This window comes from Mesocricetus auratus, unplaced genomic scaffold (genome assembly GCF_017639785.1).
Source record: "Mesocricetus auratus isolate SY011 unplaced genomic scaffold, BCM_Maur_2.0 Super-Scaffold_2245, whole genome shotgun sequence".
NCBI classification, from domain to species: Eukaryota; Metazoa; Chordata; class Mammalia; order Rodentia; family Cricetidae; genus Mesocricetus; species Mesocricetus auratus.
This window is the reverse complement of record NW_024429180.1, coordinates 2,529,819-2,554,801: the sequence shown is the minus strand read 5'-3', so window position 1 is coordinate 2,554,801 and position 24,983 is coordinate 2,529,819. Positions and strand designations below refer to the sequence as shown.

Genomic DNA, 24,983 nt, shown 5'->3' with positions numbered 1-24,983 from the left:
GCTCTGCCCCAGCAATCATCAGTCAGGGAAGTGCCCTGCAGACACGCCCACAAGCTAATTTGATGGAGGCGAGTCCTCAGTCGAAACTCCCTCTTCCTAGATGCATCTAGGCTTATGTCACGTTGACAAAAAGTAACCGGTATAAACAGCGCAGGGAGGGATGGAAAGGTGTTGAGGCAGGCAGGGTGTATTAATCGGGCGTTTTTTACATGGGGTGTGGAGCGGGAGAGAAGGGATCCGAGGTGACAGGTTTATGGCTTGGGCAGCTGGTTAGATCACGGGTTACCATTCACTCAAGTAGGGGATGCAGAGAAAGAAACATCTCATTCGCTTGGAAGATGAGTGCTGAGATGCCTTCAGAGTCCAGGGGGAGATACTCAGGGGATACTCAGTGTGGTGAAAAGCAGTGTCATTACAAGGCTCCCGAGAGGGTGGAGCTGGAGGCCATTCTGTTAGGTGCAGGCGGAGCCAGCAGAACAGGCAGGGGTGGGGCATTTTGCCCTGGCTCAGTTGGATCTGCCATCTGCAGCGTAGATTCTGTAAATTCTCATCCACAGCTCCTTACGCCGTCCCTCTTTAGTGACAGCCGATCCCCGGACTGGGGTCCTCCTGGAATCCATCAGCCCTTGCCCAGCACTTCTCTATAACATGGCCAGTCTGGACCATGTAGCTAAGTTACTGAATTTGCAGTTTCCATCCAGACTCAGCCGCTGCTATTCTAGCTCGCGGTGCATGTCCAATAAGGACTCCAACCCGTGTTAATTTTATTGTCTGATCCAAGCTGAGCCACGGGCACAGTTTCTCAGTTAAGTTTCTTGGATTTGGCCATCTCTGTTTGCTATTTATGGTTTTATCTCTGGCTTCAAGATTGCTCCATGTTTCTCCACGTCTCACACTCAGCCCAGCCAAAAAACAAAACAAAACAAAAAACCAACTCAAACAAAAAACAGAAACAGCAGCAAATAACCCGGAGCTCTCACCTGGGCTCTCCCTTGCTCTCCCGCTTGCTCCTGTCCACACTCAGCCATTGTTTTAGCCCTCGTCTTCCGAGAGAACAAGCCTGGCACCAGGCAGACCTGACGTTTTGTCCCGTGGATTCCCCAGGGAGTCTTTGGAGACCCCCAGAGCGGGAGCCTCTCACTGCTCCCCTCTCCCTTGGCTTGGGGGGGTACATCTTTGCGGAGGTGAAGTAAACTGTCTCTCCGCCCTTCACAACCCTCATGATAGAAAGGACAGTGGGGTTGCTGTGATAGAGCTCCTAGATGTTGCCCTGGTAAATGTTTGGTCAGTGTAAGTGTCACGTGGTCTTTTCTAAGCTTTTTCTTGCAACAATGGTAGCGTGCGTCTCCAGTGGTCTTGCGTGCCCCTGCCCAGCTCCAGCACTCCCTTCCCAGTGGTCTTCCTGCGTCCTGCCTCCCGTCACGCTCTGGCTGTCTGCAGCGTGTCTTCTATTTGATGATACCGGCTGTGGTGAGGCTGTCCCACCACACGGACAAAGTGACCAGTGGCCTGCGGAGTCAGATGGTGCTGTCTCCACCCCCTTCCCCTTTAAGATTTTCAAATGTTATTTTATGCGTGTGATTGGCCTGGATGTATGTGTGCGTGCCGTATGCACGTCTGGTGTCAGTGGAGGTGAGATGAGGCATTATATTCCGCTGATGGAAGTTTCTGCCCCGCCAGCCTGGTCCCACAACCACTTTAGCCCCAAATAAACACACAGACGCTGTATTAATTATAAAACTGTTGGCCGGAGGATAGGGCATTTTATTGGCTAGCTCTGTCTTAGTTATTAACCCACAAATACTAATCTATGTATTTCTACATGCCCTTATCTTACCAGAGAATGCCTGGCGCATCCTAACCTCCTGGGCTCCACGTGGCGACTCCCGTCTGCTTAAGTTTCCCAGAATTCTCCTTGCCTCCTAGTCTCGCCTATTGTCCGAACAGTGTTTCATTCATTAACCAGTAAGAGAGGCATATATGCAGGAGGACATCCCCATCGAGATTCCCTAGAACTGGAGCTGTGGATGGTTGTGAGCCATCATGGGGGGCTGCCGGGAACCAAACCCTGGTCCTCTACAGCAGCAGCAGCAAATGCTTTCAACTGCTGAGCCCTCTCTCCAGCCTCTCAAACGGTGCTTCTTACTCCTCATGGCTGTTGTTGTCTTTCTTTTCTTTCTTTTTTTCCTTTTTCAGGCAGGGTCTCATTCTGCCCACACCGGCTTCGAACTCCGAGCAGTCTTGCCCAAGCCTCCCGAGCGCTGGGATTGCAGGTGTGAGTTGCGACACACACAGCTGCAGTCTTCTCTTCATTCCTCTTAAGGACGTCTGCTTAGTGTCTTTTGTCCCTACAGAGAGTGCTGGGTTTGCCATTGCTTTAGGACAGCAGTTCCTGTGAGTCATTAAGGGCAAAAGCTGCATACTTTGAGGTAATAACTTGTGCTGGTTAATTTTTGTCAAAGCTGACACAGACCGAGAGTCATTCCAGAAGAGGTCCCCCAGTTGAGAACACGCTTCTGCCCCCAGGTTGCCTTACGAGTCTTGGAGGCATTTAGGGGGCTGCAGCCCACTGTGGGTTCTTGTAAAGGGAGCAAGCCAGTAAGCAGCACCCCTCCACCATGTCTGCGTCAGGTCCTGACTCCAGGTTCCTGCCCTGACTTCCCTCAGTGATGAACTGTGATCTCAGAGTTGTAAGATGTAATAGACCTCATCCTTTACCAGTTGCTTTTGGTCATTTGTTTGTTTTTCTGAGACAGGGTTTATCTGTGTAGCCCTGACTGTCCTGGAAGTTACAGAGGTCCACCTGCCTCTGCCTCTGCCTCTGCCTCTGCCTCCTGAGTGCTGGGATTAAAGCCCTCGCCACTCTGCCCTGATTTGTGAGGGCACATCCCACTCTGGGTGGTGCCATACCTGGGCAGGTGGGCGGGGCTATGTAAAAAAGTTGGCTGGCTGTGAGCCTGGGAACAGTCCCATAAATAAGAGTCCCTGGCTTCAGTTCCTGCCCTGCTTTCTCAGTGGTAGCTGAGTGAGATCTGTAACCTGCATGCTATGCTTATCATAGCAGCAGAACATAGACTATTACCATTTTGTTTACATGTGTTTTGTGAGCAAAGTGTAGTGAGCTGGGTTTTCAAAGGTGACTTTAGTTCATGCGTTTCTGTTTTAACCAAGTCTGGGCTGTCGCTTCATTTTTCTGTCTAGTGGTTTAGCAGACATTTAAAGACCATTTGTCACTCTTCCAGGTTCTCAGAGTGTAATAGTAGAAGAGACCAAATGAATAGTCGTGTGTCGTGTACTCTCAAAGCACAGCTCTTGGCTTTGTTTATTTCATAAAAGCTTCTGAAATGTACTTCTGAAATGCCAAGAAATATACAACTTATTTACAGATTTTAGCTAAGAAGAAAAAAAAATAGACATTAGCCAGTGAGGGAGAAACTAAAGGGAAGGGTGTTTCTCTACATCGGAAAATTGAGATTAGCCGCTCTTTAGAAAATGTGGAAATTAGAGATACAGCTACGAGTTCAGTTAATTTTATGTATCTAGTCTTTTTTTTTTTACACATTTATGTTGTCTGTTGAAAAATAACTGATTTTGTCATTATAAAACAAATACATGTTCATCAAACTTCTAAAATGTAGAAAATCTCTAAGAATAAGTAAATGGCATTTATTGACATTTGGGGGGGCTTATTCTATTTTTTTCCCCAACTGGAAACTGAATGACCTCTAAATAAATAAAACGCAAATTTGAGAAACCCAAACATTGCTTTGTGTATGACTTTATTTCACCCAACAGAATCTTTTGTTTTTTTTTTGAGACAAGGTTTCATCGTATAGTCTTGGATTGGCCTGGAACTCCTGGAGAGCCTCCTGCCTCCACGCTTGGGTCCAGCAGACCCACAGTGCAGTTGGGATTGTGCTGTGTGTTGTTTGCCTGTGTGGTGTCCTGGCTTCGCCTCTGATGGGGAGCATTTCTCTAGTGTGCCGTTCTTCAGTAGCGAGGGCTCACCCCGCTTTGCTGAGAGCTCTTGACTTTAAAATATCCCCAGAAGTACTAGAAGGTAAAATAGATGAAGGATGAACCCAGCTTACCGAATGTGCATGCAGAGCTGGCCATCGCCGCCAACACTGCGTAAACTCAGATGTGGTTGAGCCGTCTGTGATTCCCAGCACCCAAAAGTGGAGACTCACAAGTTCGAGGTCATCCTCTGTTGCCTAGGGAGCTTGAGGCCAACTCGGGATCTGTCTTTAAGGGGGGGTTAAATAAAACATAATAGAGTGCATTGTCATAACTTTTGGCACACAGTGCCAAATTCCAGCCCTTAAGGGTGGTACTAAGTTAAAACTTGACGAGAGAGAGAGAGAGAGAGAGAGAGAGAGAGAGAGAGAGAGAGACAGAGAGAGAGAGACAGAGAGAGAAAGAGAGAAAGAGGAAAGACTGCTGTGCTTACTATGCTTACTACCCAGCTGCCGGGTGAAGGTCATGAAGCTGGCTGCCGTTTCCCTCACTGCAAGCCAGAGCACAGTCCCGGAGAGCCGTCTTCTCAGGATCATGTAGCTGGTGTGTGGGCGAGCTGAGGCTGGACAGAGATTCTCCTGCATCCACACCTTCCACCCTGGTCTCCCTCTTCCTGCAGCAGGAGCGGGGCCAGCTTGCTTGCAGCGGGGATGTGCCTGTCACGACTGGATCTTTGCACCCTGTGCTTCCTTTCCCCACTTACTTACCTTCCTGCGGCGGCGTGCGTGCGTGCGTGCGTGGGTCAGTTCCAGTGACGAGAGTGGAGCCCACTTTCCCTCAGCTGCTTTAAGCTGTGTTTGTTTGTGGATGGTTTCGATAAGTAATTTATCCCCATCGTTTTTTTTTGGGGGGGGAGGAAGATGTTTTGGAAATAATGGTACCAAGAGGGCTTGAAGTTTTAGAAGAGTAAGTGAGAATTATAATTAAATCCTCTTTTTAACTCATTGAAAATTTCATGGATGTATAAGGTGCATCTTAACCGTGTCTCCGGACGTTTCTGTGTATGTGCTCACGTATGTACGCATGCCTGCTTGGTGAGTGTGCATGTGACTGTGTGGGCATGTGGAGCCGCAGGCCACTGTTGGGTGTCTTCTTCACTTGGTCTCCACTGTATTTTTTGAGGCAGTCTTTCCCTGAGCCAGGAGCTCATCCGCTCGGCCAGCCTGGCTGCCCATGGACTTCAGGGATCTGCCTGCCTCTGTTCCCCGCCTCCCTCCATCCCCAGCTTCAGGGTTTCAGATTTTACACGACTTCTGGTGATTGAGCTTGGCACAGGTTTGCTCACACACTACCAGCTGAGTCATCTCCCCAGCCCTATACAGTTCCTTCCTTTTCATGCATTATTTTACCATTCTTTTTGACTATCCCCTGCCCCAGTCTCTTTAATATAGCACGGTACAGCGGAAAGAGTAGACACTAATATTTGACTGTATCTTGTTATTTTAATGATGGGAGGTGAAAATGAATACTTCCAAGACCTTTAGCTACCCCGTAATAAAAAAGTTGTTATTGCGCTGGGAAGATGGCCCAGCATATAAAACTTGCCTGGCCAGTCAAAGAGCTTGTTGTATAAGCAAGGAGACTGGAGTTCTGATCTACAGAGGACCCACGTAAATATCAGGGGGGCATGGCAGGCGAGTGTAGTGTCTGCCCTGTCACTGCGGCCTTGGGAGATGGAGACGAGGCAGAGCAAACTGGGTAGCTAGACTAGCCCTGTCTGTGAGCTCTGTGTTTGATCAACAGAGGCTGCCTCAAAAAGAATAAGATCAAACAGAAGATTCCCAACACCAGCCTCTGGCTTGCACATGCATCCACATCTGTACACATCCACCTGCACACAGACAGAAGGTACACAGGCATGCTCACAACATACGCTTGAGAAAATTCTCACAGGCACACGCATGTGTGTGTGTGTGTGTGTGTGTGTGTGTGTGTATGTGTTCTGGGGGGGGGCAAGAAAGGAGCCAGCAGGAGGGAGAAGGTGGTCAGAAGGCTAGGGTGCTGGGAAACAGTGAACACAGCACAGTGCACATGTATGGAAATATAGCAGAGTTCTTTATTTTGTATTCACAAAAAATTGAAACACTGTTTGAACTTATTTAGAAATGAAAAACCAGATGTAAGGAAAGCAGAGCCATTAGGCTGTATACATTGTTACCATAAGTTCTCTTTGTCCTGTCTAGGGTCCCCGCCACCTTGCCCCAAATGAGCACTCAGAGACTTTATATTAATTATAACACTGTTAGCCAGTGTCTTGGGCTTCTTATTGGCTAGCTCTGTCTTAATTATTAACCCCCAATTACTAATCTATTTATTTCTACATGGTCTTATCTTACCTGAGAAAGCCTGACTCCTGTCCTCTCTTTCTGGGATCATATTGAGACTCCTCTGGCGAGGACTTCTCCTCCTCTCCTAGTCCTTCCTATCTTCTTGCCCATTGGCCCAACAGTGTTTTATTCATCAACCAATAAGAGAAGCACATACAGAATAACATCTCCCATCAATACATTTTCATTCTCAGAACTGTCCCTGTATACATTTTCATTCCTAGAACTGCCCCTATATACATTTTACCACATGAGTGTGTGAGCATATAAATGTTTTCTCCTTTCTCTTCCTCTTCTCCTCCTTCCAACCCTTCCTGTGTCCCTTGTCTCCCCGCCTTCTCAAATTGATGGCCTCTTTTTCTTATTACATGTTTCTTTGATGTTTTTCGAGCTTTATGTGTAGTTGGAATTTTCTTTGGGTCTCCAGCTCGCTCACAAATAAAGACATGGAGACTTATAATTAATTATGAATGCTATGCTTTAGCTTACACCTGTCTCACCAGCTCTTTTAACTTAACCTGTTTTTGTTCATCTAAGTTTTGTCTCATGGCTTCTTACCTTTCTTCCATTCTGTGGGCCCTGCTTTCCTGCTTCTCTGGGTCTCCCTGTCACCTTCTCTTTCTTTCCTTCCTGAGCCTAAAATTCCCCTCCTGCTTTCTCTCTCTGCCTGGAAGTCCCGCCCATACCTCCTGCCTTGCTATTGGCCATTCAGCTTCTTATTAGACCAGTCAGGTGCCTTAGGCAGGCAAGGTGAAACAGCAACACATTTTTACATAGTTGAGCAAATGCAGCACATCCTTGAATAGTTAGACAAAGACTCCGCAACACTCCTTTAGGGATATTTTGCCGTGCTGGTCATTGTTACAGTTAATAGGTATCTCAGATGGATTATTGATTGGATTAATAGGATTATTCACTCATTGGCAGTTGACATATACTTTTTGGAACTATGAAATCTATACTGAGGAAGGAGACTAATACTTTCTGGAACTATGAAGTCTATACTGAGGGAGGGACACATTTAGGTTAGACCTAGCTTGAATTTTTGATTCCTGTGTTCTAAATGTGCATTGTCTTCAACAATGAGGACTTCCGGACTTCCATTCAACCTTTAAAAGGCAACCAGGGGCAGTGACAACAGCCTGCACTGTTTGGGGAGTCACTTGGACTGCCATGCCCAGAAGCTTGCATGCAGGTATCTCATTCCTGGTCCTGTGGTTGTGGTCAGTCTGGCTCTTGTGGGGAGCACTGTCAGCCCAAGTGGCATAACTTCATTTGGTAAGTGTGCATAGTAGCTGGGTGGTGGTGGCGCACACCTTTAACCCCAGCACTCAGGAGGCAGAGGCAGTCCGATCTCTATGAGTTGAAGGCCAGTCTGGCATACAGAGTGAGTTCTAGTTTATGTGTTTGAGTTCTTTTCTTTGTATGTCTATGCACATATGTGTGTCTGGTTGCCCAAGGAGGCCAGAAACGGGTGTTGGATCCCATGGAATTGAAGTTAGAGATGAGTGAGCTGCCATGTGGGTGCTGGGAACCAAACCTGGGTTCTTTGGAAGAGCAGACATTTCTCTTAACCCACTGCCCTACCTCTCCACTAGTCACATCCTTTTTTATTTTTTTATTTCCTTTTTGTATTTTCAAGAGAGTGTCTCAGTGAGTAGCTCTGGCTGATCTGGATCTCACTATATAGAAGAGTCTGTCCTCAAACTCAGAGATCCACCTGCCTCTCTGCCTCCTTCCTGTTGGGGTTAAAGGCGTGCTCCACCACAGTGGTTACATCTGGAAGTCACCCCAAAAGAACAATCTGTTAGGGGATTATAGGAGCAAAGAACGGGACATTGTACAGCTCTGGGTCTGTACTGCCAGGCTGGGACGGGAAGTTTGTGCTCCTGTGAGCTTGTCAGTCATGGAGAGCATGTGTTCCTGTGTGCTTGTCAGTCATGGAGAACGTGTGTTCCTGTACACGTGTCAGTCATGGAGAGCGTGTGTTCCTGTGTGCTTGTCAGTCATGGAGAGCGTGTGTTCCTGTGTGCTTGTCAGTCATGGAGAGCGTGTGTTCCTGTGTGCTTGTCAGTCATGGAGAGCGTGTGTTCCTGTGAGCTTGTGAGTCATGGAGAGCGTGTGTTCCTGTGAGCTTGTGAGTCATGGAGAGCGTGTGTTCCTGTGAGCTTGTGAGTCATGGAGAGCGTGTGTTCCTGTGTGCTTGTGAGTCATGGAGAGCGTGTGTTCCTGTACACTTGTCAGTCATGGAGAGCGTGTGTTCCTGTGTGCTTGTCAGTCATGGAGAGCGTGTGTTCCTGTACACTTGTGAGTCATAGAGAACGTGTGTTCCTGTACACTTGTCAGTCATGGAGAGCGTGTGTTCCTGTACACGTGTCAGTCATGGAGAGCGTGTGTTCCTGTACACTTGTCAGTCATGGAGAGCGTGTGTTCCTGTGTGCTTGTCAGTCATGGAGAGCATGTGTTCCTGTGTGCTTGTCAGTCATGGAGAGCGTGTGTTCCTGTGTGCTTGTCAGTCATGGAGAGCGTGTGTTCCTGTGTGCTTGTCAGTCATGGAGAGCGTGTGTTCCTGTACACGTGTCAGTCATGGAGAGCGTGTGTTCCTGTGTGCTTGTCAGTCATGGAGAGCGTGTGTTCCTGTGTGCTTGTCAGTCATGGAGAGCATGTGCTCCTGTACACGTGTCAGTCATGGAGAGCGTGTGTTCCTGTGTGCTTGTGAGTCATGGAGAGCGTGTGTTCCTGTGTGCTTGTCAGTCATGGAGAGCATGTGCTCCTGAACACGTGTCAGTCATGGAGAGCATGTGTTCCTGTACACGTGTCAGTCATGGAGAGCGTGTGTTCCTGTGTGCTTGTCAGTCATGGAGAGCGTGTGTTCCTGTGAGCTTGTGAGTCATGGAGAGCGTGTGTTCCTGTGAGCATGTGAGTCATGGAGAGCGTGTGTTCCTGTGAGCTTGTGAGTCATGGAGAGCGTGTGTTCCTGTGTGCTTGTCAGTCATGGAGAGCGTGTGTTCCTGTACACTTGTCAGTCATGGAGAGCGTGTGTTCCTGTGTGCTTGTCAGTCATGGAGAGCGTGTGTTCCTGTACACTTGTGAGTCATAGAGAACGTGTGCTCCTGTACACGTGTCAGTCATGGAGAGCGTGTGTTCCTGTACACGTGTCAGTCATGGAGAGCGTGTGTTCCTGTACACGTGTCTGTCATGGAGAGCGTGTGTTCCTGTACACGTGTCAGTCATGGAGAGCGTGTGTTCCTGTGAGCTTGTGAGTCATGGAGAGCGTGTGTTCCTGTGAGCTTGTGAGTCATGGGGAGCGTGTGTTCCTGTGAGCTTGTGAGTCATGGAGAGTGTGTGTTCCTGTGTGCTTGTCTGTCATGGAGAGCGTGTGTTCCTGTACACGTGTCAGTCATGGAGAGCGTGTGTTCCTGTACGCTTGTCAGTCATGGAGAGCGTGTGTTCCTGTACACATGTCAGTCATGGAGAGCGTGTGTTCCTGTGTGCTTGTCAGTCATGGAGAGCGTGTGTTCCTGTGTGCTTGTCAGTCATGGAGAGCATGTGCTCCTGTACACGTGTCAGTCATGGAGAGCGTGTGTTCCTGTGTGCCTGTCAGTCATGGAGAGTGTGTGTTCCTGTACACGTGTCAGTCATGGAGAGCGTGTGTTCCTGTGTGCTTGTGAGTCATGGAGAGCGTGTGTTCCTGTGTGCCTGTCAGTCATGGAGTGCGTGTGTTCCTGTGTGCTTGTCAGTCATGGAGAGCGTGTGCTCCTGTGTGCTTGTGAGTCATGGAGAGCGTGTGTTCCTGTATACTTGTGAGTCATGGAGAGCGTGTGTTCCTGTGTGCTTGTCAGTCATGGAGAGCGTGTGTTCCTGTACACTTGTGAGTCATGGAGAACGTGTGCTCCTGTACACGTGTCAGTCATGGAGAGCGTGTGTTCCTGTACACGTGTCAGTCATGGAGAGCATGTGTTCCTGTACACGTGTCTGTCATGGAGAGCATGTGTTCCTGTACACGTGTCAGTCATGGAGAGCGTCTGTTCCTGTGAGCTTGTGAGTCATGGAGAGCGTGTGTTCCTGTGAGCTTGTGAGTCATGGAGAGCGTGTGTTCCTGTGAGCTTGTGAGTCATGGAGAGTGTGTGTTCCTGTGTGCTTGTCTGTCATGGAGAGCGTGTGTTCCTGTACACGTGTCAGTCATGGAGAGCGTGTGTTCCTGTACGCTTGTCAGTCATGGAGAGCGTGTGTTCCTGTACACATGTCAGTCATGGAGAGCGTGTGTTCCTGTGTGCTTGTCAGTCATGGAGAGCGTGTGCTCCTGTGTGCTTGTGAGTCATGGAGAGCGTGTGTTCCTGTACACGTGTCAGTCATGGAGAGCGTGTGTTCCTGTGTGCTTGTCAGTCATGGAGAGCGTGTGTTCCTGTACACGTGTCAGTCATGGAGAGCGTGTGTTCCTGTACACTTGTCAGTCATGGAGAGCGTGTGTTCCTGTACACGTGTCAGTCATGGAGAGCGTGTGTTCCTGTACACTTGTCAGTCATGGAGAGCGTGTGTTCCTGTGTGCTTGTCAGTCATGGAGAGCGTGTGTTCCTGTGAGCTTGTGAGTCATGGAGAGTGTGTGTTCCTGTGTGCTTGTCAGTCATGGAGAGCGTGTGTTCCTGTACACTTGTGAGTCATGGAGAGCGTGTGTTCCTGTGTGCTTGTCAGTCATGGAGAGCGTGTGTTCCTGTACACTTGTGAGTCATGGAGAACGTGTGCTCCTGTACACGTGTCAGTCATGGAGAGCGTGTGTTCCTGTACACGTGTCAGTCATGGAGAGCGTGTGTTCCTGTGTGCTTGTCAGTCATGGAGAGCGTGTGTTCCTGTACACTTGTGAGTCATGGAGAACGTGTGCTCCTGTACACGTGTCAGTCATGGAGAGCGTGTGTTCCTGTACACGTGTCAGTCATGGAGAGCGTGTGTTCCTGTGTGCTTGTCAGTCATGGAGAGCGTGTGCTCCTGTGTGCTTGTGAGTCATGGAGAGCGTGTGTTCCTGTACACGTGTCAGTCATGGAGAGCGTGTGTTCCTGTGTGCTTGTCAGTCATGGAGAGCGTGTGTTCCTGTACACGTGTCAGTCATGGAGAGCGTGTGTTCCTGTACACGTGTCAGTCATGGAGAGCGTGTGTTCCTGTGTGCTTGTCAGTCATGGAGAGCGTGTGTTCCTGTACACTTGTCAGTCATGGAGAGCGTGTGTTCCTGTACACATGTCAGTCATGGAGAGCGTGTGTTCCTGTGTGCTTGTGAGTCATGGAGAGTGTGTGTTCCTGTGTGCTTGTCAGTCATGGAGAGCGTGTGTTCCTGTACACTTGTGAGTTATGGAGAGCGTGTGTTCCTGTGTGCTTGTCAGTCATGGAGAGCGTGTGTTCCTGTACACTTGTGAGTCATGGAGAACGTGTGCTCCTGTACACGTGTCAGTCATGGAGAGCGTGTGTTCCTGTACACGTGTCAGTCATGGAGAGCGTGTGTTCCTGTACACGTGTCTGTCATGGAGAGCATGTGTTCCTGTACACGTGTCAGTCATGGAGAGCGTCTGTTCCTGTGAGCTTGTGAGTCATGGACAGCGTGTGTTCCTGTGAGCTTGTGAGTCATGGAGAACGTGTGTTCCTGTGAGCTTGTGAGTCATGGAGAGCGTGTGTTCCTGTGAGCTTGTCTGTCATGGAGAGCGTGTGTTCCTGTGAGCTTGTGAGTCATGGAGAGCGTGTGTTCCTGTGTGCTTGTGAGTCATGGAGAGCGTGTGTTCCTGTACACTTGTCAGTCATGGAGAGCGTGTGTTCCTGTGTGCTTGTCAGTCATGGAGAGCGTGTGTTCCTGTACACTTGTGAGTCATAGAGAACGTGTGTTCCTGTACACTTGTCAGTCATGGAGAGCGTGTGTTCCTGTACACGTGTCAGTCATGGAGAGCGTGTGTTCCTGTACACTTGTCAGTCATGGAGAGCGTGTGTTCCTGTGTGCTTGTCAGTCATGGAGAGCATGTGTTCCTGTGTGCTTGTCAGTCATGGAGAGCGTGTGTTCCTGTGTGCTTGTCAGTCATGGAGAGCGTGTGTTCCTGTGTGCTTGTCAGTCATGGAGAGCGTGTGTTCCTGTACACGTGTCAGTCATGGAGAGCGTGTGTTCCTGTGTGCTTGTCAGTCATGGAGAGCGTGTGTTCCTGTGTGCTTGTCAGTCATGGAGAGCATGTGCTCCTGTACACGTGTCAGTCATGGAGAGCGTGTGTTCCTGTGTGCTTGTGAGTCATGGAGAGCGTGTGTTCCTGTGTGCTTGTCAGTCATGGAGAGCATGTGCTCCTGAACACGTGTCAGTCATGGAGAGCATGTGTTCCTGTACACGTGTCAGTCATGGAGAGCGTGTGTTCCTGTGTGCTTGTCAGTCATGGAGAGCGTGTGTTCCTGTGAGCTTGTGAGTCATGGAGAGCGTGTGTTCCTGTGAGCTTGTGAGTCATGGAGAGCGTGTGTTCCTGTGAGCTTGTGAGTCATGGAGAGCGTGTGTTCCTGTGTGCTTGTCAGTCATGGAGAGCGTGTGTTCCTGTACACTTGTCAGTCATGGAGAGCGTGTGTTCCTGTGTGCTTGTCAGTCATGGAGAGCGTGTGTTCCTGTACACTTGTGAGTCATAGAGAACGTGTGCTCCTGTACACGTGTCAGTCATGGAGAGCGTGTGTTCCTGTACACGTGTCAGTCATGGAGAGCGTGTGTTCCTGTACACGTGTCTGTCATGGAGAGCGTGTGTTCCTGTACACGTGTCAGTCATGGAGAGCGTGTGTTCCTGTGAGCTTGTGAGTCATGGAGAGCGTGTGTTCCTGTGAGCTTGTGAGTCATGGAGAGCGTGTGTTCCTGTGAGCTTGTCTGTCATGGAGAGCGTGTGTTCCTGTACACATGTCAGTCATGGAGAGCATGTGTTCCTGTATGCTTGTCAGTCATGGAGAGCGTGTGTTCCTGTACACATGTCAGTCATGGAGAGCGTGTATTCCTATGTGCTTGTCAGTCATGGAGAGCGTGTGTTCCTGTGTGCTTGTGAGTCATGGAGAGCGTGTGTTCCTGTACACGTGTCAGTCATGGAGAGCGTGTGTTCCTGTACACGTGTCAGTCATGGAGAGCGTGTGTTCCTGTGAGCTTGTGAGTCATGGAGAGCGTGTGTTCCTGTGTGCTTGTCAGTCATGGAGAGCGTGTGTTCCTGTACACGTGTCAGTCATGGAGAGCGTGTGTTCCTGTACACGTGTCAGTCATGGAGAGCGTGTGTTCCTGTGAGCTTGTGAGTCATGGAGAGCGTGTGTTCCTGTGAGCTTGTGAGTCATGGAGAACGTGTGTTCCTGTGAGCTTGTGAGTCATGGAGAGTGTGTGTTCCTGTGTGCTTGTCTGTCATGGAGAGCGTGTGTTCCTGTACACATGTCAGTCATGGAGAGCATGTGTTCCTGTATGCTTGTCAGTCATGGAGAGCGTGTGTTCCTGTACACATGTCAGTCATGGAGAGCGTGTATTCCTATGTGCTTGTCAGTCATGGAGAGCGTGTGTTCCTGTGTGCTTGTGAGTCATGGAGAGCGTGTGTTCCTGTACACGTGTCAGTCATGGAGAGCGTGTGTTCCTGTACACGTGTCAGTCATGGAGAGCGTGTGTTCCTGTGAGCTTGTGAGTCATGGAGAGCGTGTGTTCCTGTGTGCTTGTCAGTCATGGAGAGCGTGTGTTCCTGTACACGTGTCAGTCATGGAGAGCGTGTGTTCCTGTACACGTGTCTGTCATGGAGAGCGTGTGTTCCTGTGTGCTTGTCAGTCATGGAGAGCGTGTGTTCCTGTGTGCTTGTCAGTCATGGAGAGCGTGTGTTCCTGTGTGCTTGTCAGTCATGGAGAGCGTGTGTTCCTGTGTGCTTGTCAGTCATGGAGAGCGTGTGTTCCTGTACACGTGTCAGTCATGGAGAGCGTGTGTTCCTGTACACATGTCAGTCATGGAGAGCGTGTGTTCCTGTGTGCTTGTCAGTCATGGAGAGCATGTGCTCCTGTACACGTGTCAGTCATGGAGAGCGTGTGTTCCTGTGTGCTTGTGAGTCATGGAGAGCGTGTGTTCCTGTGTGCTTGTCAGTCATGGAGAGCATGTGCTCCTGTACACGTGTCAGTCATGGAGAGCGTGTGTTCCTGTGTGCCTGTCAGTCATGGAGAGTGTGTGTTCCTGTACACGTGTCAGTCATGGAGAGCGTGTGTTCCTGTGTGCTTGTGAGTCATGGAGAGCGTGTGTTCCTGTGTGCCTGTCAGTCATGGAGTGCGTGTGTTCCTGTGTGCTTGTCAGTCATGGAGAGCGTGTGCTCCTGTGTGCTTGTGAGTCATGGAGAGCGTGTGTTCCTGTATACTTGTGAGTCATGGAGAGCGTGTGTTCCTGTGTGCTTGTCAGTCATGGAGAGCGTGTGTTCCTGTACACTTGTGAGTCATGGAGAACGTGTGCTCCTGTACACGTGTCAGTCATGGAGAGCGTGTGTTCCTGTACACGTGTCAGTCATGGAGAGCATGTGTTCCTGTACACGTGTCTGTCATGGAGAGCATGTGTTCCTGTACACGTGTCAGTCATGGAGAGCGTCTGTTCCTGTGAGCTTGTGAGTCATGGACAGCGTGTGTTCCTGTGAGCTTGTGAGTCATGGAGAGCGTGTGTTCCTGTGAGCTTGTGAGTCATGGAGAGTGTGTGTTCCTGTGTGCTTGTCTGTCATGGAGAGCGTGTGTTCCTGTACACGTGTCAGTCATGGAGAGCGTGTGTTCCTGTACGCTTGTCAGTCATGGAGAGCGTGTGTTCCTGTACACATGTCAGTCATGGAGAGCGTGTGTTCCTGTGTGCTTGTCAGTCATGGAGAGCGTGTGCTCCTGTGTGCTTGTGAGTCATGGAGAGCGTGTGTTCCTGTACACGTGTCAGTCATGGAGAGCGTGTGTTCCTGTGTGCTTGTCAGTCATGGAGAGCGTGTGTTCCTGTACACGTGTCAGTCATGGAGAGCGTGTGTTCCTGTACACTTGTCAGTCATGGAGAGCGTGTGTTCCTGTACACGTGTCAGTCATGGAGAGCGTGTGTTCCTGTACACTTGTCAGTCATGGAGAGCGTGTGTTCCTGTACACGTGTCAGTCATGGAGAGCGTGTGTTCCTGTACACTTGTCAGTCATGGAGAGCGTGTGTTCCTGTGTGCTTGTCAGTCATGGAGAGCGTGTGTTCCTGTGTGCTTGTGAGTCATGGAGAGCGTGTGTTCCTGTGTGCTTGTCAGTCATGGAGAGCGTGTGTTCCTGTACACTTGTGAGTCATGGAGAACGTGTGCTCCTGTACACGTGTCAGTCATGGAGAGCGTGTGTTCCTGTACACGTGTCAGTCATGGAGAGCGTGTGTTCCTGTGTGCTTGTCAGTCATGGAGAGCGTGTGCTCCTGTGTGCTTGTGAGTCATGGAGAGCGTGTGTTCCTGTACGCGTGTCAGTCATGGAGAGCGTGTGTTCCTGTGTGCTTGTCAGTCATGGAGAGCGTGTGTTCCTGTACACGTGTCAGTCATGGAGAGCGTGTGTTCCTGTACACGTGTCAGTCATGGAGAGCGTGTGTTCCTGTGTGCTTGTGAGTCATGGAGAGCGTGTGTTCCTGTACACGTGTCAGTCATGGATAGCGTGTGTTCCTGTACACGTGTCAGTCATGGAGAGCGTGTGTTCCTGTGAGCTTGTGAGTCATGGAGAGCGTGTGTTCCTGTGTGCTTGTCAGTCATGGAGAGCGTGTGTTCCTGTACACGTGTCAGTCATGGAGAGCGTGTGTTCCTGTACACGTGTCAGTCATGGAGAGCGTGTGTTCCTGTGTGCTTGTCAGTCATGGAGAGCGTGTGTTCCTGTATGCTTGTCAGTCATGGAGAGCGTGTGTTCCTGTGTGCTTGTCAGTCATGGAGAGCGTGTGTTCCTGTGTGCTTGTCAGTCATGGAGAGCGTGTGTTCCTGTACACGTGTCAGTCATGGAGAGCGTGTGTTCCTGTGTGCTTGTCAGTCATGGAGAGCGTGTGTTCCTGTGTGCTTGTCAGTCATGGAGAGCATGTGCTCCTGTACACGTGTCAGTCATGGAGAGCGTGTGTTCCTGTGTGCTTGTGAGTCATGGAGAGCGTGTGTTCCTGTGTGCTTGTCAGTCATGGAGAGCATGTGCTCCTGTACACGTGTCAGTCATGGAGAGCGTGTGTTCCTGTGTGCCTGTCAGTCATGGAGAGCGTGTGCTCCTGTGTGCTTGTGAGTCATGGAGAGCGTGTGTTCCTGTGTGCTTGTCAGTCATGGAGAGCGTGTGTTCCTGTGTGCTTGTTAGTCATGGAGAGCGTGTGTTCCTGTACACGTGTCAGTCATGGAGAGCATGTGTTCCTGTACACTTGTCAGTCATGGAGAGCATGTGTTCCTGTACACGTGTCAGTCATGGAGAGCGTGTGTTCCTGTGTGCTTGTCATTCATGGAGAGCATGTGTTCCTGTGTGCTTGTCTGTCATGGAGAGCGTGTGTTCCTGTACACGTGTCAGTCATGGAGAGCGTGTGTTCCTGTACACTTGTCAGTCATGGAGAGCGTGTGTTCCTGTACACGTGTCAGTCATGGAGAGCGTGTGTTCCTGTACACATGTCAGTCATGGAGGGTGTGTGATCCTGTGTGCTTGTGAATCATGGAGGGCAGGTTTTCCTTGAGCATGACAAGTTGAACAGTTTTGTCAATGGAGTGATTAAATGATATTCACGTTCTGTTCATCTGTGGTTCTTTGTGACCCTGGGAAAGTGAATGTTTTTCCTCTTTTTGTTTGTTGGCTTCCTGTTCATGTTACAGTTTTGATGTTTGTATTTTATCTTTATAATTTCAAAGACTGCACACAAATATTTTTTAACCGATCAATTTTTGGCAATTGATTTAACTGATCAATTTAGTCTGTGGATTCTACTCTGAAAATGGGCAATGAGCACATTGTGAGTTCCAGGCCAGCCAGGACTACACAGCAAGACTCTGTCTCAAAAAACGAGCAACAACAATAGAAATGACTTCAGGAACCAGTTCCTAATCGTGAGTCACAATTGCCACTGCGTTTCCACCGTGGTCCATTCGCACGCCCTCCTCGATGTGCCCATGGGTCAGTTTTTATGTGGAAAATCAGTCCTTAGGTCTTGTCACGTCCCCGTGATTGTGTATTTATTGTGGAGCCAAGGGTCAGGATTTCAGGAGACAGAAGGAGCTCACCCTGTCGGTCAGTCCAGCAGGGAGCCTGGCAGCATCTCCTGGTACCCCGTTCTTCTCTGCTCCTTGACTGTAGCGTCATCTTTCCTGGCATTTGTTTGTGTGTTTGTTTTGTTTCCCTAGCGCCCCGCTGGAGTGAGCTTTGCCCATGAGGTCATGGGTTGTGGACTCCAGTTGCTTAGCATCTATCTGTACGCTCCTGCTCGTCAGCACACACACCGTGTGCAAGTGCTGTGGAGGGCGGAATAGGCTACCATATCCCCCGGGAACTGGAGGCTCAGGCACCCGTGAGCCACCGCGTGCGGGCGGTTGCTAGGAAACGATCCCGTGTCCCGCGCAGGGGCAGCGGGCGCTCAGTGGGCGCTCTTTCCAACTCTGGGCCACCGCCTTTGCGTCCCGTGTGTCCCAGGCGGAGGCCCCTGCGGGAACCTGCCGTGTCCTGGGGCTCCAGGCACCGTGCTGCCATCCTGATGAATGCATTCCCAGGGAGCAGCACCGCAGTCTTCATGCACAGCGGCCGAGCGCTCGACCAACTGCTCCATGCCCAGCCACCTGCTGGGCCGTTCTCGCTCACATAGATCGGACTCTTTTTGTGGTGGACCTGTAGCTGAGCTGGGTTATTCCCTAGACCGCAGGCAGACTATAGGCCCTTTCAGCGCTTAAACGCACAAGCTGCTTTCCAGGTGAGGCACAGAGGCTTTGGGAACTTGATAGCCATTCCAGTTGGATGGGCTCAGCAACCCTGGCTTCTGATTCTGAGCCAAGCTGCCTGTCTTTCCAGCATCCTGCTTCCTTCCCTGCTACCCTCCTCATCATCTTTTCTGACATTTGAAGCTACCCCAAAGCGCTCTTCTCCCCTGAGACTCCCACCCTGTTAGTAGTGCTTCCGTCGTAGGATGTTGTAGCATTGGATTTGCTGGCCACGCCTTCTTTCCAGCTGGGCTGTTTGTGGGAAGGGACGTGGGAGCAGGCTTGGGGAGAGCTTTTATGGACGGTCCTACTGGGTCACTGGTGCGCTCCTGCAGGAGGGAGCTTTAAACAGCGCTGGGCCCCACAGTCAAGGCTTTCAGTCTTCCTTAGTCACAGCTAAATTAAAGAGAAGCCTCAGAGTGTTCTTGCAAACACCTGTCTAATAGACCAGTTTCCCACCATAACACAAGGGGGCGGGCCAAGGTTTTTCAGCCAACAATAAAATTAGTAAAACCGAGCGACTGTGTCTTGTCAGAAGTGCGCTTATTTTTGCAGTTACATCTCCAATTACCTAGTAATTGCAGGGATAGACTTATCTTTAAAATTTATGCATGCAAATTACAGTGTGGGAACTTGTAACAAATAAGAGTAGAAGGTGCCAGTACAGGGTGGACACCCAAAGCCCCCGTGGGGTGAAGACAATGTCTGCGTGGGGCGCAGTGTGAGAGTGGTGTACATCGCGGTTGCTTCTGTTCCTTTCCAGAGTGTCCCTTATGAGTGAGTACATACCACGATTGTCTTTCTGGGTCTGGGTTGACTCACACAGGTTTTTTTTTTTTTCTAGTTCCATGCATTTGTCTGCAAATTTCAAGATGTCATTTTTTTATTTAACCGCTGAGTAATAAATGTGTAAATGTACCACATTTTCTTTATCCGTTCTTCGGTTGAGGGGCATCTAGGTTGTTTCCAGGTTCTGGCTATTATGACTAAAGCTGTTATGAACACAGTTGAGCGAACGCCCTTGTGGTGTGAATGTGCCTGCTTAGGGTACATGCCCCAGAGTGGCATAGCTGGGTGTTGAGGCAGACTCCCAATTTCCTGAGAAACCACCATGCTGATTTCCACAGCGGCTGTGCAAGTTTGCACTCCCACCAGCAGTGGAGGAGCGTTCCTCTTACTCCACATCCTCTTCAGCATAAGCTGTCAGCAGTGGTTTTGATCTTAGCCATTCTGGTAGGGCCTTCCCCTTTAATCAGAGTAGTGACTACCCTGTCATCATAGAACCTCCATTCAGTACCTGACGGAAGCAGAGGCAGTGACCACAGCCAGGCACTGTGCTGAGCTCCTGGAGTTCAGCTGAATAGAGGGAGCAGCGATCGTACGAACAAGGGGGCGGGGGTCAAGAGCATGATGGGGAAAACCACAGGGACAGCTGACCCGAGCTAGTGAGAGCTCACAGACTATGGACTGACGGCTGGGGAACCTGCATGGGCCGAACTAGATCCTCTGAATGTGGGTGACAGTTGTGTGACTTGATCATGTTGGGGGCCCCTGGCAGTGGGACCAGGACCTATCCTGGGTGCATGGGCTGGGTTTTTGGAGCTCATTCCAATGGTGGGATACCTTGCTCAGCCTTGATACAGCGGGGAGGGGCTTGGTCCTGCCTCACCTTGGTGTGCCAGACTTTGTTGACTCCCCAAGGAAGACCTTACCCCCTCTGAGGAGTGGATGGAGGATGGGGAGGAGGGAGATGGGTGAGGTAGAAAAAAGGGAGGAAGGGGGAACTGGGGTTGGTTTGTAAAATAAAAAATTTGTTTTAAATAAAAATACTGTGAGAAGGTTATTTCATGAGACGCTAAATGATCCCCTTTTTATGGGAACCCCGAGAACTTTACCAGCTAGTCATATAGTCACTAATGGGAAGATCAGCGTTTGTGGTAGAGCATGGCCGCCCCGCCTGAAGGGTGTGAACCACACTGGGGTTTTGGACGTGTACTTTTGCAGGCCAGACGTGGTGGGGGGCAGGTAGCGTTACCAGGTCTCTGCTCCCCATTATGTCTGTGGCTAGCATCCTTCTGTTACATCCCACACGGTTAAGCAAAACCTGTGGTTAGCGTCTCTGGTGCTCAGAATATTCAGGGAAAGTTCACACAGCAAGACTCTCTTCCAGCCTTTTAAAGCATTTACTCTAAGACATGAATGTTATCTCAAAATGCCCTTGATAAAAGGCAGAGGACTTTCCAAGCGTGCCCTTACTGGTGTTGCTATGTTTGTATTGTTGTGCTGTGAGGTTTGGCCGCAACACAGGGCAGACAGCAGGGCGTCATTCCCCTCCCCGAGACAATATTCCGCCGTATGGAATGTATTTTGTTTATCTCTTCAGGTCACTTGGCTGTGTTTTACCTGCTATGATAATACCGCTTTAAACATGGATATGTAAGCTTCTGTTTGAGATACTGTTTTTCTTGGGTTGTATATCCAGGAGTGGAATTTATGAGCCATACAATCTTTCTATGTCTGACTTTTTGAAGATCAAAGTTTTACTTTATGTGTATGATACTAAATACATAAAGTATATTTTCTTGGTGGATATTAGAAAAATGTTTTTTTTTTATAGTTAGGCAGAACTGGGTTCAAATAGCAGTCCCTTTACTATAAAGCTGTGACCCAGGACAAGTTATTTAATCTTCCTAGCCCATTTCTTCACCAAAAGTCTGTGAGCAGTGAGTTCCTGCCTGCAGATAACAAGGACTCAGGAGACACGGGAAGGCCCTTTATCAGGATATTGTGGTGCATGAGATAATCCACTGGAAACGGAGTCATCATAGTCATTATCTTATGGTCACAGACACCCAAGCCTAAGTGGTATTAGTATTAATTGCCACAAATGGCGATGGTGAACTTTGGCCATACCATAGAGAAGTAGGAGCTAAACAGCTCCAAAGAAATCTTGACTTTGGTGTTCCCTACCACATTCACCTTAGCTGGTTCCTCTTTGATTTTAGTCGGCTCATCCAGCCGTGCGTTGCCATTTTCAAAGGTAGAGAGATGTCTGTATTTGCTTACTGCTTGGGCTCTGATGTGCAAACTACTTCCTGGCCCCACTCACAGACAGGAAGTTTGCTAGTGGCTTGCCTAAGCTCTGGGTGTGAGGGTACGGTGAGCTCTTCCCTGAATAAGTAACTAGTTAATAATTCATTTTCCACTAAAATAGATTTGTGTAAAAAGCAAAGCATCTCATGAATAGACCATGATTACCGTTGTTAGTATTTTGATATGCCTTATAAAACATCTATTTATGTACTATTTCTTGAAAGTATTGTATTATAATGTCACTAACACTATTTTTAGAAACAGCTTTTTATTTTTTATTTTCATTTATTTTTGTTTTTTCGAGACAGGGTTTCTCTATTGCTTGAAGGGAACTCACTCTGTCAACCAGGCTGGCCTCAAACTCACGAGATCCGCCTGCCTCTGCCCCTGCCTCCTGAGTGCTGTGATTAAAGGCATGCACCACCAACGCCTAGCTAGAAACATCTTTTTAAGTCATGAAGTATTTATTTTCTAGACAGGGTTTCTCTGTGTAACAGCTCTCACTGCCCTGGAACTTGCTTTGTAAGCCAGACTGGCCTCAAACTCACAGAGATCCGCCTGCCTCTGCCTCCCGACTGATGGGATTAAAGGCGTGCACCAACAGTATAAAGTATTTTTATACCACCCATTTCTTACTGTTGAATGTTATTCCATCCTACACATAGAACATAATTTACGAGAGTATCTTTGTGATAAATAAGGCCTTTGTGCACATCTGTGGTAACTGCTATGGCCTGAATCCATCCTCTGTGTGTGTGTGTGTGTGTGTGTGTGAGAGAGAGAGAGAGAGAGAGAGAGAGAGAGAGAGAGAGAGAGAGAGAGAGAGAGAGAAAGAGAGAGAGAGAGAGAGAGAATATATGTATGTGAGCTTTCCACCACAGTGACAGGTACCTGGGAAGAACAGTCTCACAGAGAGGAAAGATTTCTGCAGATCCATAGTTAGCTGGTTCCATTGCCTTTGGGCAGGGGCCATGAGAAGCAGCACAAATATGTATAGCGCATTCTGAGCAGCTAGGAGTCTGCTGATCTGTAGTCAGACGCGCCACTGGCCCTGCACTCCATTGCCTTTGGGCTATGTGAGGTTGGTACCACGGCGGTGAAGGCTGCTTCATGGCAGCCAGAAATGATAGGTGGAAGGATGGACAGAGAGAGGCATAAGATGTGGGGGAGGGGAAGGGAGAAGGGGAGGGAGAGAAGAGATGGAGGAAGTTGCTGGCTTTTAGTTTTACTCTTTGGGGGCTGCCACCCAGGTCCCAGATTTTCTCCTGGAGCTGTGCACACCAGGGTCCACACTCAGAGAGGAAACGGTGTGATTTTTCTCCTGGAGCTGCCATCATAGAGTCTGTGCTCTGTGTGTGTGTGTGTGCGCATGTGTGCATGCGAGAGAGAGAGAGAGAGAGAGAGAGAGAGAGAGAGAGAGAGAGAGAGAGAGAGAGAGAGAGAGAGAGAGAGAGAGAGGGGCCGAGGCCACTGCACTGGGGATTTATAGCCTCGGGCTTTGGCTGCTCCATTTTCCATAGCATTTGTTTCCATCTGACATACATGTCTACCTTTTTGTTGTTGTCTTTTTTCTCCTGTGATGGTGAACACCGTAAGAATAGGGCCTTTGTCCTGGCATCCCTGCTGAACCCTGGGGCCTAGGAACGTGCGTGGTTTATAGTACGTGCCTAATGATTGTAGAGGTGGGTTAGGGAGGCATCCAAGGTAGCCTGTTGAGTTAGTCATTGGCAGAACAGACTGGGGAGGACCAGGGAGGAGGGGGACCGGTGGAGAGGAGGGGGGGAGTCTGGGAGGAGTTGAGCTGAATGGGGAGGAGGGAGGGATGGTAAGAAGGCCAGGCTGGGTTCCAGAGAGCAGAATTGGAATTGCCAGTCAGGGAACTGTGCCAGTGTAAAAGCTTGGGGGCCTGGGAACTTGAAGTTCGACTGTGTAGTTTTCTCTAGTCGAGTTGGTCTGTCTAGGAGGTGACGAGGCAGGTGTGACTGTCTATCACAGGGACAGGTAAAAGTGGACATAGGACTCGCTATCCTTCCAGGGTACACCTGGGGCAGTCTGCGCCCGCTCTCCAGGGTACACCTGGGGCAGTCTGCTCCCTCTCTCCAGGGTATACCTGCTGCGGTCTGTCTGCTCCCTCCAGGGTATACCTGGGGCAGTCTGCTCCCTCTCCGGTCCTGTCACAGTTGAAGGAGCCCCTCTGGCCTAGGAGAGAGGCCCACCACCAGTGGGGTTGCCGTAGTGGGGAAGGGCTGTTAGCTCTTCACATAGCTTTTTTTTTTTTTTTTTTTTTTTTTACGAGACAGGGTTTCTCTGTATTGCTTTGGAGGCTGTCGGCCCAGCCTGGCTTCGAATTTACAGAGATCCGCCTGCCTCTGCCTCCCGAGTGCTGGGATTAAAGGCGTGCGCCACTATCACCCGGCTCACGTAGCATTTTTTAGGGATTGCAGGGAGGGGTAGTGGCGGGGGATCAAGCCCAAGGCCCAGGGGTGCTGGGCAAATGCCCTACCACTGAGCCCTCACGAATTCTGACATCCTGCAGGTAAGTTCCCATTCTCCATTCTGTAGGCAAGAGGAGCCGAGCCGTCCATGCTCGAGCTAATCTAAGGCTGGCCACGATTACAGCCACGGTGCCCTTGTGTCCTGTCGAGGCCCCAGGCAGTAGGGTGCTCTGGAGGTTTGGGGTCTGGCAAGCCTCGGTGAAGACAGTGCAGCACTGTGCGGTGGTTCCCGTATAGATGTGTGCAGGGTTAACCCTGGAGGAAATGGCTGGGCTATTTCTGTATGCTTGCACAAGCCCGTAACCACAGCGCCAACTGTAACGGACCAGTCCACCCGCAGGGAATATTTTACAAATAAGCTACGAATCTGAAAGGGTCCCCTCAGTGATGTCTCCCGTGGCCTTCCATTGGCGAACCGGGAGTGTCCTTCCTCTGTCTGGGGGCTGCACTCTGTCTGTCCTGGCATGTGGAGTGCAGGGTAAGGCATGGGGCGTCCCATCTGATGTCCTTCACACCCTCAGGCAGGGGAGGGCAGCGGAAGGAGCCTGGAAGCATCTCCCAGCAGACCCCAAGAGCCACTGTGTGGCAGAGGAAGGGGGTTCCGCAGAGCAGGGATGGGCAGTTGTGACCGGAGGTGGGCGGGCCCAGAGCGTGGAGGTCTGCAGAACTAGGGCAAGGTTGTCATTCTTCCTAGGAGGTAACGGGGAGTGCGCTTTGCCTGAGGAAAGAGGATGGGCATGGGCAGCTGTACAGGCCCCCCCTTCCCCCGAGACTGCAGGGCCACACAGACGGCTGCATTAGCTGAAACCGGGCCAAGCTTTGTGTCGTCTGTACGCTCTTCAGAGTGTTTTGTTGAGGGCAGGTTCAGTGGGCAAGTACAGCGCTTGCTGCACGAGCGTAAAGTCCAGAGTTCAGATCCTTGGTTCCCTTGGGAGAGTCGGATGTGGGGTATGCCGCTGTAACTCCAGGCTGGGGGGTGGGGGTCGAGGCAGCTGGGTCCTGGGTGCAGTGTTAACCAGCCGTCTAGTGCAGGCGGCAAGCGCCAGGTCCAGTGGGACGCCGTGTGACCGGGCAGTAGGCGAGGGCGGCCCCTGTCCCCATGAGCATACCTGGAATGGGGCACACAAGCTCCAGGTACAGTGACACCCTGTGTCACT

The 24,983-nt window shown here is 50.1% G+C and overlaps 1 protein-coding gene across 2 annotated transcripts in view; it reads left to right on the top strand.

Annotated features, from left to right (window-relative positions):
• Ubac2 (UBA domain containing 2) overlaps positions 1-24,983 on the top strand; it is a 157,694-nt gene that overhangs the window by 4,903 nt on the left and 127,808 nt on the right. The gene's annotated exons all lie outside the window — the stretch shown is intronic.